Source organism: Felis catus, chromosome B2, assembly GCF_018350175.1.
Source record: "Felis catus isolate Fca126 chromosome B2, F.catus_Fca126_mat1.0, whole genome shotgun sequence".
In the NCBI taxonomy this organism is placed as follows: domain Eukaryota; kingdom Metazoa; phylum Chordata; class Mammalia; order Carnivora; family Felidae; genus Felis; species Felis catus.
In genome coordinates this window covers 70,662,227-70,677,232 of record NC_058372.1, presented here as the reverse complement: position 1 = coordinate 70,677,232, position 15,006 = coordinate 70,662,227, and the positions used below count along the sequence as shown (strand labels likewise).

Here is a 15,006-nt window from a genome sequence, read left to right as displayed (position 1 = left end):
TTGTGCGTGGTGCAAAGGATGCTGGGATGGGCTTGGAGGCCCCACAGTTATGGATGCGAGCTGCGAGGATTTTGCAGTGTCTCCTTTACCAGATGTTGGCTGGGCACGTTATTAATAGTTTTTAACGTGTTTACGTTACGGCTTCCAAAAATCTTAGTGAGTTTTCTCTGCGCCCTCCCTCTTAGCGCCGCCTTTCCATGCCCACCGTCCGTGACTGTCCCCCTATCTAGCTTACTCCAAAGAAGCTCCGGAGAGGCCAGGCTGGGCAGAGTGAGAGTGCTTTTACGTTTCTCTGACGCCGGTCTGCGATTGTCCCCAGCCTTGTCTAATTTGACTTTACCGGTTCGTCTTGGGCACAGACCGCTCTCTGAGGCTGCACAGCGCCACGGTACGGGAAAGAGTTCTGTTGCAATGAACTGCTTTCTACTAGTTTAATCTTGGGGAGTTAATGATTCCTCGAGTTTCAGTGTCATTGCTTCTAAAGTCATGTTGGCAATACTTTTCACGTTTGCAGTGTGGTTTTAAGTGCTTGCCGTATGGAAAGCAAAGAGAAAATAACGAATAGCCAGTAGTAATAGATTTGACATGATTTTCATCTTTTGAATTTTCTTTAAAATCCCTGGAATGATTCTGGCTTTGAATATTGACAGGAGAGACTCAACTGGTGTCAGAGCACATTCAACATAAACATTGCTGGGTCTGTGCAACTTAGACCTTATCTGTACCCCTTTCTTGAGAGAACAACACTAATTTCAACCCACTGATCCCCATTAGGTAGGTTTTATTCTTACCACTAAGTATGTAAAAGATATTTTTACATAGATATTACCTCTCCTGTCCCATGAAGAAAAAAAAAGAAAACCTTTTAAAGATAAGATAACTAATTAAAAAGACAACTGTTCTCTTGAGAGGAACCTGAAAAGGCCAACTGACAATCCTCATGAAGCTTCTCCTCTATGTTTTTCTTTTCTTATCATTTAGTTAGATCAAAAAATGCAAGTAAATCAGATGGTACCCCCTTCCCTCTTTCATTTGGGTTAAAGCAATTTTGTATCTATTTTGACGTTTATTTATAACTAAAAACAAGTATGTGATAGTATTTTAATTTAAAAACTTTTCTCCTTAGTATTTTTGTGATTTTTATCATTTGAGACACCCAAAATAGTGCTTCTTGAATTTGGTGGAAAATTCTTTTTCCTTAATGATAAATGTGGAACAATATAATTTCCAAAATGAGTTATTGAATAAATGAATATCATAAATAAAAAGCAACAGAAGTTTTAAGTGCATATAAGTATTTAGGATATGATAATATATTTAAAATAAATGGGAAAATGAGTAAGTGGTACAGGGATAATTGGTTAGCTGTATGAAAAAAGAATTGATCTGTATCTTACATCATACGTTGAAAGTAAAATTCAGATGAGACAAAAAAAGAATTGGAAGAAAATATAGGTGACCATAAGTATGCTGTAACAATGGAAGAACTTTCTAAGCACAATTTCAAATGTAGCAACCATAATGAAAGGCTTGAAAAGTTTTACTACACTAAAAAAACCTTCAGTATATAAAACAAAACAAAAGAAAAAGGTGAGGGGGTACAAAATAAACTGGGAGAAATATTTGTAACATTTATTTTGTATGAAAGGCTAATAGCCTTAATATTAAGAGAGCTCTCACCAGAAGATAAGAAAAGAAAAATGGAATACGAACACAGGGAAACTGTGTTAGTCAGCTAGGCCTGCTGTAACAACATACCACAGACTAGGTGGCTTAGCAGAAATTTATTTTCTCACAATTCTGGAGACTAGAAGTCCAAGAATAAGATGTTGACAGTTTTAATGTCTCCTGAGACTTCTCCCTGATTTGCAGAAAGCCTTTTCACGATGTCTTTCCATGGTCTTTCTTATGTAGGCAAGCTTCCCTGGCATTTCTTCCTCTTATAAGAGCACCTATTGATTAGAGCTCCATACTTGTAACCCAAATTAACCTTAATTTCTTCTGTAAAGGCCCTATCTCTAAGTACAGTCACATGGGGGAGGTGGTGGATCAATACTTCAAAATATGAATGAGAAGAGGGAGACACATAATCCGTATAACACAAACCAATGAAACAGAAATACTAATAGTCTATAACATGAGGGAAAAATGAAAAATATTTATTTCCACCAGTAGTTAAAGAAATGCAAATTTAACTATAGTGAACTAACTTTTTTTTTGGATCTATCATTTTGGCAAATAATAAAGCAGTGGAAATGAAGGTAGAATAGAAAAAAAGAGTAATTTTGAGAGAAGAATGAAATTGTTCTTGGTGACAGAACTATATAATAAATAAGAGAGAAGGATAAGCCAAATTGGACTTTGAGGTTTTCAGCCAGGATAACTGAGAGAATAAATGAGGATGAGTTTATCTATTTATCTTATCAGGACCCAATTCTTCCTCAGAGTCAAGGCAAAGCTTCTAGCAACCATTCTGAATAAGATGACTCTCTACATAATTTGTTTGGATCTGGAATAGGCACCTCATTCAAGCTGTGACAGTTAGAGGTGTTTTTTGGCTTTGTTTGTTTTTGTTTTTAACCCGGGAATCTGTATTTACACCAAATTTCATTTATTAGTATTATTTTTTAATGTTTATTCATTTTTGAGAGAGAGAGAGAGAGAGCATGAATGGGGGTGGGTCAGAGAGAGCAGGAGACACAGAAACCGAAGCAGGCTCCAGGCTCTGAGCTGTCACCACAGAGCCTTGATGTAGGGCTCAAACCCACGAGCTGTGAGATCATGACCTGAGCTGAAGTCAGACGCTTAACCAACTGAGCCACCCAGGCACCCCTACACCAGATTTTAAAATTAAGTTTCCCAGATGGTGGGTCATGACATACACTCATACATACATATAAAACTTGGACAGATGTAGATTGGCCATTTTCTACATACCATTTCTAGTAGAGAAGCAGAAAATGACAGTGTATAGAGAAACGGAGAGAAAATGAGAGAGAAAGAGATGAAATCATACATCCAGAGAGGAACAGAGAGGAGATGGAGGAAGAGTACAGATGCAATTCTAATCTCTGTTTCTAGAATTTTCTTTAGGCCTGGTTTCATTCCTGCCCTAGAGTTCTAGAAAATATTCTTGTATCCTTGTCATAAAATCTCCCCCACTTTTTTTTTTACAGAAGTAGCTTGACTGAGTTTTCTGTTTTCTTAAAACTAAAAATATTAACTAATAATAATGGATAAGAGGAGAAGAATTCAAAGTTGACTTGTGTAGCTTTTAGCCTTAACTAATTTATTGAGCTCCACACAAAGTGGATCATTAGGTAAAAGCCCAAAGCTTTACCCTTTGAGGAATTTTTGCTCTCCATTATCATTCAAGGACACACTGAGCAGTGTTGTCATGCAGTTGTTTCCCATTTCCCACTGGAACTTTCTTTATCAAGCCAGTCTATCCATAAATCTATACATAAGGGCTCAAGTTTTTTCCTCCTCCTTTAGCTGTTCATACAAGAACCACCAATGTAACCATTGGCGTGAGCTCATAATGGTATTCTAGTGCAGCCTTGCTGTGTGGCATGGGAGTCTGGGATACCTGTTCATGCAGCTTGTTTATGCCTTTTCATTTGTTATTGGATTTCTGCTGGGCTGCCTGCCTGTATGATAATGGAGTGTCTGACGGGATCCAGCTTACGATGGCAGTTCTGAACACCTAAAAAACCAAATTGTCAGAGGAGAATGGAGCAATATATTCCAAATGCTGAGGGGCAAAAAAATAAATTAGCCTAGAAGTGTGTGTTAAACTTTTCCTCAATAATGAAGGAAAATAGAGATATTTTCAGACATACAAAGACTTAAAGGAGTTTACTACCTATAGATTTCTCGCTAAAATATTATCATAGACTATGCCTCTGTGATATTACTAAGTCCAAAAGGAAAGCATGGCATGGAAGAAACAACAGTAATTACAGAAATTGGTAACATGTTGAAAAATTTAATTACTGGGGCACCTGGGTGGCTCAGTCGGTTAAGCGTCTGACTTCGGCTCAGATCATGATCTGTGGTTCGTGAGTTCGAGCCCTATGTCAGACTCTGTGCTGACAGCTCAGAGCCTGGAGCCTGCTTTGGATTCTGTGTCACCCTCTCTCTCTGCCCCTCCCACACTAGTGCTCTCTCTCTGTCTTTCAAAAATAAATAAATGTTAAAAAATTTTTTAAATTTAATTAGTGAAAATGATTTCTTGTTTGTGTGAGGATGGTGAAACAAAAATTGAAACTAAAAAAATATTCTAGACATTATAACAAAAGAGGATGAGAGACGTTCCATTGCATTTGGTTAAAGCATCTTAAGGTCCTTGGCTTGTTCAAAAAGAGGCTGGACATACTGAATTATATTGTACTTTGTTGTAATACTTTCTAGTTAATTACCTGTGCAAAATATATAAATAAGTGATGAGATCAAAGGAAGCAGAAAAGGCTCAAAGAGGTAGGAGGAAGATTAAAATAGCGCAATGTTGTGAACCAGAGGATATAAAACTTTCAAAAAGGGAAAGGTGATGAATAATGCCAAATGATACAGACCTATAAAAAAATTGAGGGTACAGATGTCTATTGAATATAATATTTAGAGGGTTATTAATGACCTTCAAAAAATTGATTCACTGGGAACTGGTTGATAAACTGTTAAAGGATGAGTGAGTGAATAGAAAAAGGAAAGTCAGAGAAGTATCTAATAGTATATGAAGGATTTTTTTTTCTTTTTAGAAAAAGTAATTGGATTCAGACTTTCCAGAAATGAGATAATATCCTACCTTATCTTATAAATACCCCAGACACAGGAAATAGCTCTCCTCTCTTTTCTTATTATTTCCAGGTTTGTGGTTTGCTTCCTTACAGGTTAAAGATGTTTATCTTCTGGTACCTTAAATGATACAGGTAGAGCAGGATAGTGGGCATAGGGTATGCTGTGTCCATGGGGACTTTGGCCAGTCAGGTTTATTTACTTTTCTCCTCTGCCTATCTTACACAGAGTTTCAGAGTCTAATAAATATAGCTTTATCTTGAAAGTTACAAATTAGTACAGAAAAAGTATTCCCAAGTACATCTCAACTCTCTAAGGGAAAATAAATGTGCAACATCCTCCCTACTATATCATCTTGTTGTTAGGCTGGGCTGTCCTGTGTTTTGCTGTTGAATTGGAAACCACCTGACTCTGTATACACACTTGACTGACCTGTTGGACACTTCAGTTTGTCAGGTAAGCTTTTGGTTTAAATCTTCTCTCACTGCACTTAATTTTTCTTTAATCCATTTCACATCACTGGCCTTGGTTGATATTATCTGGTTTATTCTTGGTATTCACATGTTGGGCTGCATAATATAACCACGTAACATTTTGTTTACACAAAGCAGTGGATGCCTTAATGAAGGGAGAAGTACTATTTTATAAATAAAACTAATATAGTAATAGTAGCAATTACTAGTTGTAATTATATCTTAGCTGACTTATACTATTTTTATTCAAGACAGTAAAACAATTTGATAGCTTGTTTGTAAATTTAAGCTGTGAAATTCTCACTTGGGTAAAGACTGCTTCTTCTTGGTATTAATTTCTTTGAAAACAGTGGATTAGAGATAGCTTTGCCAATAGATACTTTAAACTCCAAAAATTATTTAATTCCAAATTCTAGTTGTATCCAAGCCAATAGGACATTGCAGATATATAAATAACTTAGGGAGAAAATCTTTTTAAATTTCTTGAGTTTATGCAGATGCAATGGTCAATTTCAATTTGTACTGCACATCAAGGAAAATTGTGATGAATAAGAGAGGGCTACTTACAGAAATTGTTTCTCTGCTCATGATACTTTATTAGATATTTTTAAAGAATTATTATAACACCTGGTTAGATGGTCAATCACTAGAGATATAACTGGCCACAGTGAGGTGGATGCTAAATAAATTACCAAATTATCAGAAAAAAAAGAGATGATATCCAATAATTAGATAAAGTAAAAGAGAAAAGACCGTAGGAAAGAAAACATGGAGTTTGGAAGCTAGAAGAAACATAGTCTCATTTTACAGATAAACAAACTAGAACAAACCAGAAATTTTTAAAAGTTAAGTGCCCCAGTTTATGGGACAGAGACAGTCTAATGTTCTTTCCACTGTGCCCTGCTGCCTCCTAAGGAGGAATGATTATTTGCAGTACATAGAGGCCTATTGTTGCTGGCCACACTCTTTCTCAAAGCAAATGAACAAACAAAGTTTGCTTCACCTCTAGCCTCCCTGGACTCCTATAAAACTCTATTCTTCTTGGTCTACTTATTTCTCTCTGGGCACCTCTTTACTTCATGTTTCACTGATTTCTTTCCCCTGACAAACTCAGTCCTCAGCCTACTTCTTCTGTCTCTAAATTTGTAGCTACTTTCATGGATTCAACTTTCACCTCTACTGACTCAATTTTCTTATTTGTAAGATGAAAGAGCTGGAGTAGATTTATTTTAATATTAAAAGCAGGGTCAGGGCATCTGGGTGGTTCAGTCAGTTAAGCATCTGACTCTCGATTTCTGCTCAGGTTACCATGTCACAGATCAGATTGTGAGATTGAGCCATGCATAGGGCTTCATACTAACAGCACAGAGCCTGCTTGAGATTCTCTCTCTCTCCTCTCTCTGCCCCTCTCCACTCTCTCTGTCTTCAAAATAAATAAATAAACTTAAAAAAAATAAAAAAATGAAAGCAAGGTCAATGACAATGCAAGATGATGGATATTATAAAAGTTTTATTTAAAAAACAGTGTTATCTGAACAGATACGTCACCAAAGAAGATATACAGATATTAAGTAAGTGTATGAAAAGATGTTCCGCATCATATGTCCTTAAGGAATTGCAAATTAAGCAATAAGGAGGTACCACTACACACCTATTAGAATGGGCTAAATCCAAAATGGACAGCACCAAATGCTGATCAGGAGTGAGCAGTAGGAGCACTCGGTCATTCTTGGGAGTGCAAAATGCTATAGCCACTTTGGAAGATAGTTGGGCAGTTTCTTACAAAAACTAAACATACTCTTACCCTCTGATCCAGCAGTTGCACTCCTTGGTATTTACTCAAAAGAGTTAAAAACTTGCGTTCACCAGAAGCCTGTATATGGATGTATATAACAGCTTTATTTCTAATTGCCAAAATTGGAAGCATTCAAGATATTCATCAGTAAGTGAAAGAAAACTTGAACTGTGGTACCTCCAGAAAATGGAATATTATTCAATGCTAAGAGGAAATGAGCTATCAGGGCACCTGGCTGGAATGTGGAATGTGAGGCTGTTGATCTCGGAGTTGCAGGTTTGAGTCCCATGCTGCGTATAGAGATTACTTAAAAATAAATCTTAAAAGAAAGAAGAAATGAGCTATCAAGCAATGAAAAGACATGGAGAAACCTTAAATGCATATTACTAAGTGAAAGAAGCCAATCTGAAAAGGCCACATACTGTATGATTTCAAATATACAATATTCTGGGGAAGGCAAAACTATGGAGACAGTTAAAGGATCAGTGGTAGGCAGGGACAGATGAATAGGTGAAGCACAGAGGAATTCTAAGGCAGTGAAACTATTTTGTATGATAGATGCAGGATAGATGCATGTTATCATACATTTGTCAAAACCCTATAATATACAAAACCAAGAGTGAACCCCAATATAAACTGTGGACTTTGAGTGATTATGATGTGTCAATGTTGGTTCATCAATTGTAACAAAGGTGCCACAGGTATAGGGTATAGATAGTGGGAGAGGCAGTGTGTGTGTAGGCGGATGGGGGTATATGGGAACTCTCTGTATTTGGTTTGACTTTTATGTGAGCCTAAAACTACTCTAAAATATTTTTATTAACTAAAAATTTTTTAATGTTTATTTATTTTTGAAGGAGAGAGAGAGACAGAGCCTGAGCATGGGAGGGGCAGAAAGAGAGGGAGACACAGATTCCGAAGCAGGCTTCAGGCTCTGAGCTGTCAGCACAGAGCCCAGGGGAGGCTTGAACTCACGAGCTGTGGGATCATGACCTGAGCAGAAGTCTGGAGGCTTAACCAACTGAGCCACCTAGGCCCCCTTATTTATTAATTAAAATTTTTAAAATTTGTTTTTCGGATATATAAATAACTTAGGGAGAAAATCTTATTTAACTTCTTAAGTTTATGCAGATGAAATGGTCGAGTTTATACTGCACATCAGGTGAAATTATAATGAATAAGAGAGGGCTTCTTACAGAAATGGTTTCTCTGTTCATGATACTTTATTAGGTATTTTTAAAGAATTATTGTAACATTGTGTTTCAAAAAGACAAAACTATTTAAAGTGACTTGCATTATCAAGCTATGTGAGCTGTGAAACTTACCTCTTTTGATACTTTGTTGCTTTATTTTTTAAATGAAGTGTGTGTGTGTGTGTGTGTGTGTGTGTGTGTGTGTGTGTGTTTTAGAAAATATCATTAAACACCACTACTACAGTTCTACTTACAGAACTGTCTGTTTTTAGGAAAATGCCTTGATAAACTTCTGTGAGTGTGGAAGGTGAGGCCTTGAGAGTGTAGTCTAGAAGGAGACTGCAGTACAAAGAGAGAACCAAGCAGTTCTGCATAAAGAAGTGAACACAGATGTGGGAGGAGGAATGTCAGGAAGAAAGACAAGGAAGGGTGGAGTTGGAGAAAAGGCCATACAATATAGATAGGAGGCTAGATCCTCTGGAGAAAGATATAAAATTCCCTGGTGGCTTTGTGGCCAAGAACTTTAAAAACCATAGATATCTAATTTACAATATTTAGTTGTTAACCTTTCAACAGTATAACACATCAGAGCACTGCATTGTCTGTGTGGTTTGGGGGAAGTCAAGGAAAGCAGCTCTGTTTAGAACAAAGAAGCAGGCATATGCAAGACCTCTGTAAGACATGTGTGAGATCAAGAGTTCAGTACAAGTGGGAGCCACAGTTGACCATGAGAATGAAAGTACACAGGATTAAGGGCAATGGAATTTCTCACAGGAGCCTTTCTCAAAGAGAGAATGGGTTCAGGCTGACAGATCAGATGACTGGATTTCCAGAACAATTTTGGGGATGATTGAAGGTGGGTAGAACAGTGCTTGACACATAGTGGTAAAAACTTAAGTAAGCACTTGACTTCCAATTGTCTTCTATAGTCCTACATCAGTTTTGGAGCTGGGACAGCCTTGGCTTTGAGGAATATTCCTGAGTAAGGTAGGGAAGCTCTGATAGAACAAAATTAGCTTACGTGGTACCTGACAGAGTGTGGAGGAAAACTGCTTTTCTGAAAATACCACTCACCCAGCTAAAATAAAGGACAGTACCTGTTAGAGGAATAGGTTTAACTCAAGTCATGTCTCTGAGGATGGAGTTAAGGCATATGATTTTTTTTTTTTACAGACTTGTAGAAAACATGCTTAAGTAACATTAAGCTTAGAAAATATATATTGTGAGAACAGTAAAAAATTGTCCCAAGGAGGCTTAAGTTAGATAAATAACATTCGAGAATGACAAAACTGAACAAGAAAACAAACTGTATTCTCTCAGAAACACTTTCATAAAATTCAATAGGATCAGAAATGCTGACTAACAAGATATGGAAGTGCTCCTGAGATGCAGTGAATAAAAAAATAGAGGGGGGAAAAAGAGCAAATGACTGCCACCATTGGATCTGTTCTTTTTCACTACCATAGTGATCATCCTTCTAAACAGCTTTCCTGTCTGCTTCCAGACTTTCCCACCAGAACCAACTGCATAATTCCATGGCCACTTAGAAGAAATGTAATCATTTCCATCAGCAATTTAGAGCCTAAGGTGGTCTTTTCATATGAAATCAGATTTTAAGTCTGTGAAATTCAAGACTTTTTATGAGCTGTTCCAGCACTTTTTACCAAACTGATTTTTGGTGTGCCTTGATTTCTGTCTGGTTTATAGCCAAATTTGCTTAATGATTTTTGCGTATATGTAACAATCTTATCTGCACTTCGTTGCCGGCTCACTAGCCATTTGCCTATGAAGACTATTCCACTGTCATCTTAATCACTTCATGTTCTGTGCTTTCCCTAAATGTAATTGATTTCTGTTTGTCCAGAAATATCACAGAATAAAATAATCCTGAATGTTTGAACAATGTGGCTGAGTTAACATACCTAGTCTACATGAATTATCAATCTTGAATGAGTTATTTTATAATAGAATTCTTAGTGATAAGATTAAACATGATAAAGTCTTTCTTTGATAATTCAGAAGAAACTTTAGAATCTTGGAGTGGCCTAGGCTCACCAATACAAGCAAGAATTGTTATTCAGTCGTTCTGCAAAGTAAGTCTGATTATTAAGGTGTTCTGGGTGTTTTTGGGTTCTGGATAAATAGATTATTCTAGCCTTCAAAACGTAAGTATCCTTTGGTTTTCTCATATTAATCCTCTTAGACTGTAATCATTTATGGAATATCCTGGGAACTTATGTATTTGACTATGGCATTTTGGCAATGAAATGCCCACCTCATCAGCTCTGTGTATTTTGTTTGTTGAAGATTTTCCTGAAGTCATGCAGATATATTCTTTAGCGATACGGGGTGAGAGTTTGATTGCCTGAATAGATTTTCCCAAACTTGCCCTTTTGTAATGGCAGGAGAAGATAAATAGTTCAGTGCCCTAACATCTTCTGACCATTTGCTAATTCTTTCCACTGCAATAAGTATACTGAGATGGTGGTAATTTCTGTGAGTTCTGCAGTGTTACCTAGAAAGAGCATGGGCTGTGGGGGCATACAGACCTGTGGTTGAATGTTATTTTCTAGGTCTGTGGCCTTAGGGATTTACTTTATAATGTTTCTTTATTTTGATGTGGTGAGGGGGGAGCACAAGCTTGAGGGGCAGAAAGAGGGGAACAGAGGATCTGAAGCCAGCTCTCCACTGAGAGGCTGACAGCAGTGATCCTGATGTGGGGTTCAACCTCCAACTGTAAGATTATGACCTGAGCCAAAGTTGGATGCTCAACTGACTAAGCCACCCAGTTGTCCCTACTTTAATGTTTCTAAGACTCAGTTTCCTATTCTGAAAAATAGAGATAATATTTTATATTATTAAAATAATGTAGAATATTATTCTACATAGAATATAGAATATAGAGATAAGACCTATTGCAAAGACTGCTAATGTTTGCAATATCCATGTTCTCTTTGTATTCTTGGGCACAATTAAACTCTGTATTTTCAGCCCTTCTTGCAAATTAGTCTGTCCATAGTTGAGTTCTGGCAATGGAATGCTGGTGGAAATAAAATGCCAGGAAATAAACTTCCTGGTTTGGCCCATAAAAATCCCCCAGGTGGCCTCTTCTCTCATTTTCTCCATTTGCTGGCTGACTGGAGACAACTATAGAGACCTGTTAGACATAAGAGCTACAAGACATAAGAAGCTTGGAGCAGAGTCTGCTGACACTCTTACCACCCCCATTAGATGTAAGGAAGAAGTAACATGTATTTTGGTAAGCCACTGAAATTTGGAGGATGTTTGTTTCAGCAGTTAGCCTACCCTGACTAACACAACTCTAGGATTGATATAAAGACTGCAGGAGGAATCTTGGTAAAGCATCGAACATAAATTGAATGTTAAGTACATGACAGTTATCTTTGCAATTATCCTTTACATGTACAAGCATGTGAGCATTCAGGCACTGCAGGTCCCAGAGATTTCCCCAAGTGACCAGACTGATAGGATCTGAATTGACAGGACTGACCTCTTGCTGCTCTCTTATACTTATACCCACTGTTAATTCACAAATTCCTTGGAAGTATGGATGGTTAATTCATTTAGTTATATATCTTTTTATTGAGGTGTATTTGACATATTATATTAGTTTTAGGTGTGCAATGCAAAAACAGTCACCACAATATGTAAAGTTAACATTCAGTTATAGATTTTGACATCATATATTTAATCCTGTTATTGACCGGCTAGTTTTATTCTGTATCATTGTAACATTTGATACCCCTAACTTAGATCATATGTTTTATACCTATAAATGTGTACCATTTAGGATCCAGGAGAGAGAGACTAGACCAGTGCTGTTCAATAGAAACATAATGTGAGCCATGTACATACTTTAAAATTTTTAGTAGTTATTTTAAAAAGCGTCTAAAAAAACCCAGGTGAAATTAATATTAATAATTTATTATTTAACCTGGTATATCCAAAATATATTTTAAACATGTAATCAGTATTATTTGCATTCTTTTTTTCATGATGATTCTTTGAAAATCAATGTATATTTTATACTGGTAGCACATTTTGCTTTAGGCTGGCCTAAGTCCAGTGTTCAATAGCCACATTTGTATAGTGTCTACCATATTGGACAGTTCAGAAATGTACAAAGCAGAAAAAACCTTTCAGCTTTTGAAAAAAATCTTTGTAGATGGAGGATAGCATTATCTTATTGTTCTCAGAAAATAGACATGGCAAGGCAAACATTCACATCACCAGGTTCAGGAGATGAACACTTTACTTATGATGTATTATTTATCTGAGGTACAAGTCTGGAAACTTCTTTGCAACTCCACCTTCTGTAGTACTTTGTATTTAGAAGGTTCTTATTGAGAGTCATCAATGAGGATGATCAATGTTCATAAAATTATGTATTCAACATTTATACAAATATTTATAATTCTTATAAGAAAATGAATATTTTTGGTTCATATGCTAAGGGAAGCATGCAAAATCTGAAATACAATGGCCCCAAGGTCTTAAGATCATAATAAAAAGTTTTTCTTAAGGAAAAATTAATTACTCCTGGCCTTTTCAGAATAAATTTAAGTTCTTTGTGTAAAATACAGAATTTAGAAATCCATTGCTGCATATTGAAATGCACATCTATCCTTGTTTCAATGAAAGCATAGAAATAAGTCACTTCTTAATGTATAAAATGAAAAACAGAGTTTAGTTCAAAGACATTGGATTTACCATAGTAAATAATGCTTGAATAGTATGGTTACTTTAAAAATGACAGTCACTCCCGGGAGAGAAATAATTTGTTGGAAGTTTGAAAGAAAATGGATTATTCAAGATGTCATTTCATGAAAAAGAAATAATGTCTTTGATATTCAATGTACCAAACAAGAATTTAATGTCCTTGCTAAAAAAGCTGGAGGTATATTTAATGGTTAGAAAAGATAGGGTTTTAAGAAAAAAATAAATTACCTTGTTTTTTTCTTGCATGACAGAAAGGAGATTAGATATGTGAGGCAAATCAGAAGGAATTCAGGGGAAAAGTTGCATATACAAATCAGATGATATAAGGAAAAATTAATAAAGGTAAATACAGCTTGTTAAATGATAATGGACACAAGTCATGTTTAACATAACTGCATTAAAAAAAACTATAGTCATGTACATTTAATCCCAGTATTTATTTATCCTATAAACATAACTGTATATTAAAATTAGAGTGCACCATTGGTGGGAATGTAAATTGGTACAGCCATTATGAAATTTTCTCAAAAAATTAAAAATAGAACTACCATTTGATACAGCAATCCCACTGCTCCACTGTCATTGCTCCACTCCACCTATCTCCACCACACTACAGAGGACTGAACACTAATCTTGTTCTTAATGTAAATGGCATGGCTTCACAGTCACAAATTAGGAATAGAAGACTGGCCCATCTTTTATTGCTGGTATAAGAGAGATGAGCTTTAGATTAACTATTCAAAAGCAAAGACATCGTTTTTAGGAGATGTTCCCTGACCTTTAACTTGCTATACCTATCAATTTATTTAGCAATCAACTCATTAGGTGATTTATAATACATAAACAATTTGTAATGTTTTATTCTTAGAAGACTTAACAAGAAATCATATTGATTAAAATTAAATGTTTTAACTCAACATGGATGGACCTAGGGGGTATTATGCTAAATGACATAAGTCAGAGAAAGACAAATACCATATGATTTCACTTATTTGTGGAATCTAAAAAGCAAAAGAAACAGCAGAAGCAGACCCACAAATACAGAGAACAAACTGGTGGTTGCCAGAGGGGCGGGGGGGTGGGGGGTGATGGTGGTGGTGGTGGAGGGATGGGCAAAATGGATGAAAAGGAGTGGAAGATACAGACTTCCCGTTATGGAATGAATAAATCACAGATATAAAAGGCACAGCATAGGGAATATAGTTAATGGCATTGTAGTAGCATTGTACGGTGACAAGATTGTAGCTACACTTGTAGTGAGCATAGCACCGTGTTTAAACTTATGGAATTACTATGTTGTACACCTGAAACTAGCATAACATTGTGTCAACTATACTTCAATGTAAAAAAAAAAAGAAATGTATCTGAGACCTTAAAAAATTAAATATTTTATTTTATTTTATTTGTTTTTCTTTTTTTTTCAATATATGAAATTTATTGTCAAATTGGTTTCCATACAACACCCAGTGCTCATCCCAAAAGGTGCCCTCCTCAATACCCATCACTCACCCACTCCTCCCTCCCACCCTCCATCAACCCTCAGTTTGTTCTCAGTTTTTAAGAGTCTCTTATGCTTTGGCTGTCTCCCACTCTAACCTCTTTTTTTTTCCTTCCCCTCCCCCATGGGTTTCTGTGAAGTTTCTCAGGATCCACATAAGAGTGAAAACATATGGTATCTGTCTTTCTCTGTATGGCTTATTTCACTTAGCATAACACTCTCCAGTTCCATCCACGTTGCTACAAAAGGCCCGAAAAATAAATAATCCAGTGAAGAAATGGGCAGAAAACATGAATAGACACTTCTCTAAAGAAGACATCCAGATGGCCAACAGGCACATGAAAAGATGCTCAACGTCGCTCCTCATCAGGGAAATACAAATCAAAACCACACTCAGATATCACCTCACGCCAGTCATAGTGGCCAAAATGAACAAATCAGGAGACTATAGATGCTGGAGAGGATGTGGAGAAACGGGAACCTTCTTGCACTGTTGGTGGGAATGCAACTTGG

The 15,006-nt window shown here is 36.4% G+C and overlaps 1 long non-coding RNA gene across 5 annotated transcripts in view; it reads left to right on the top strand.

Annotated features, from left to right (window-relative positions):
* Positions 1-82: 82 nt before the first annotated feature.
* Positions 83-15,006, top strand: part of LOC109499749 — a 273,969-nt gene continuing 259,045 nt past the window's right edge. For all 5 annotated transcript variants that reach the window (XR_006597932.1, XR_006597931.1, XR_006597936.1 and 2 more), the window contains exons 1-2: positions 83-388; positions 5,160-5,250. This is a non-coding gene — a long non-coding RNA (uncharacterized LOC109499749). The remainder of the gene's footprint in view (positions 389-5,159; positions 5,251-15,006) is intronic.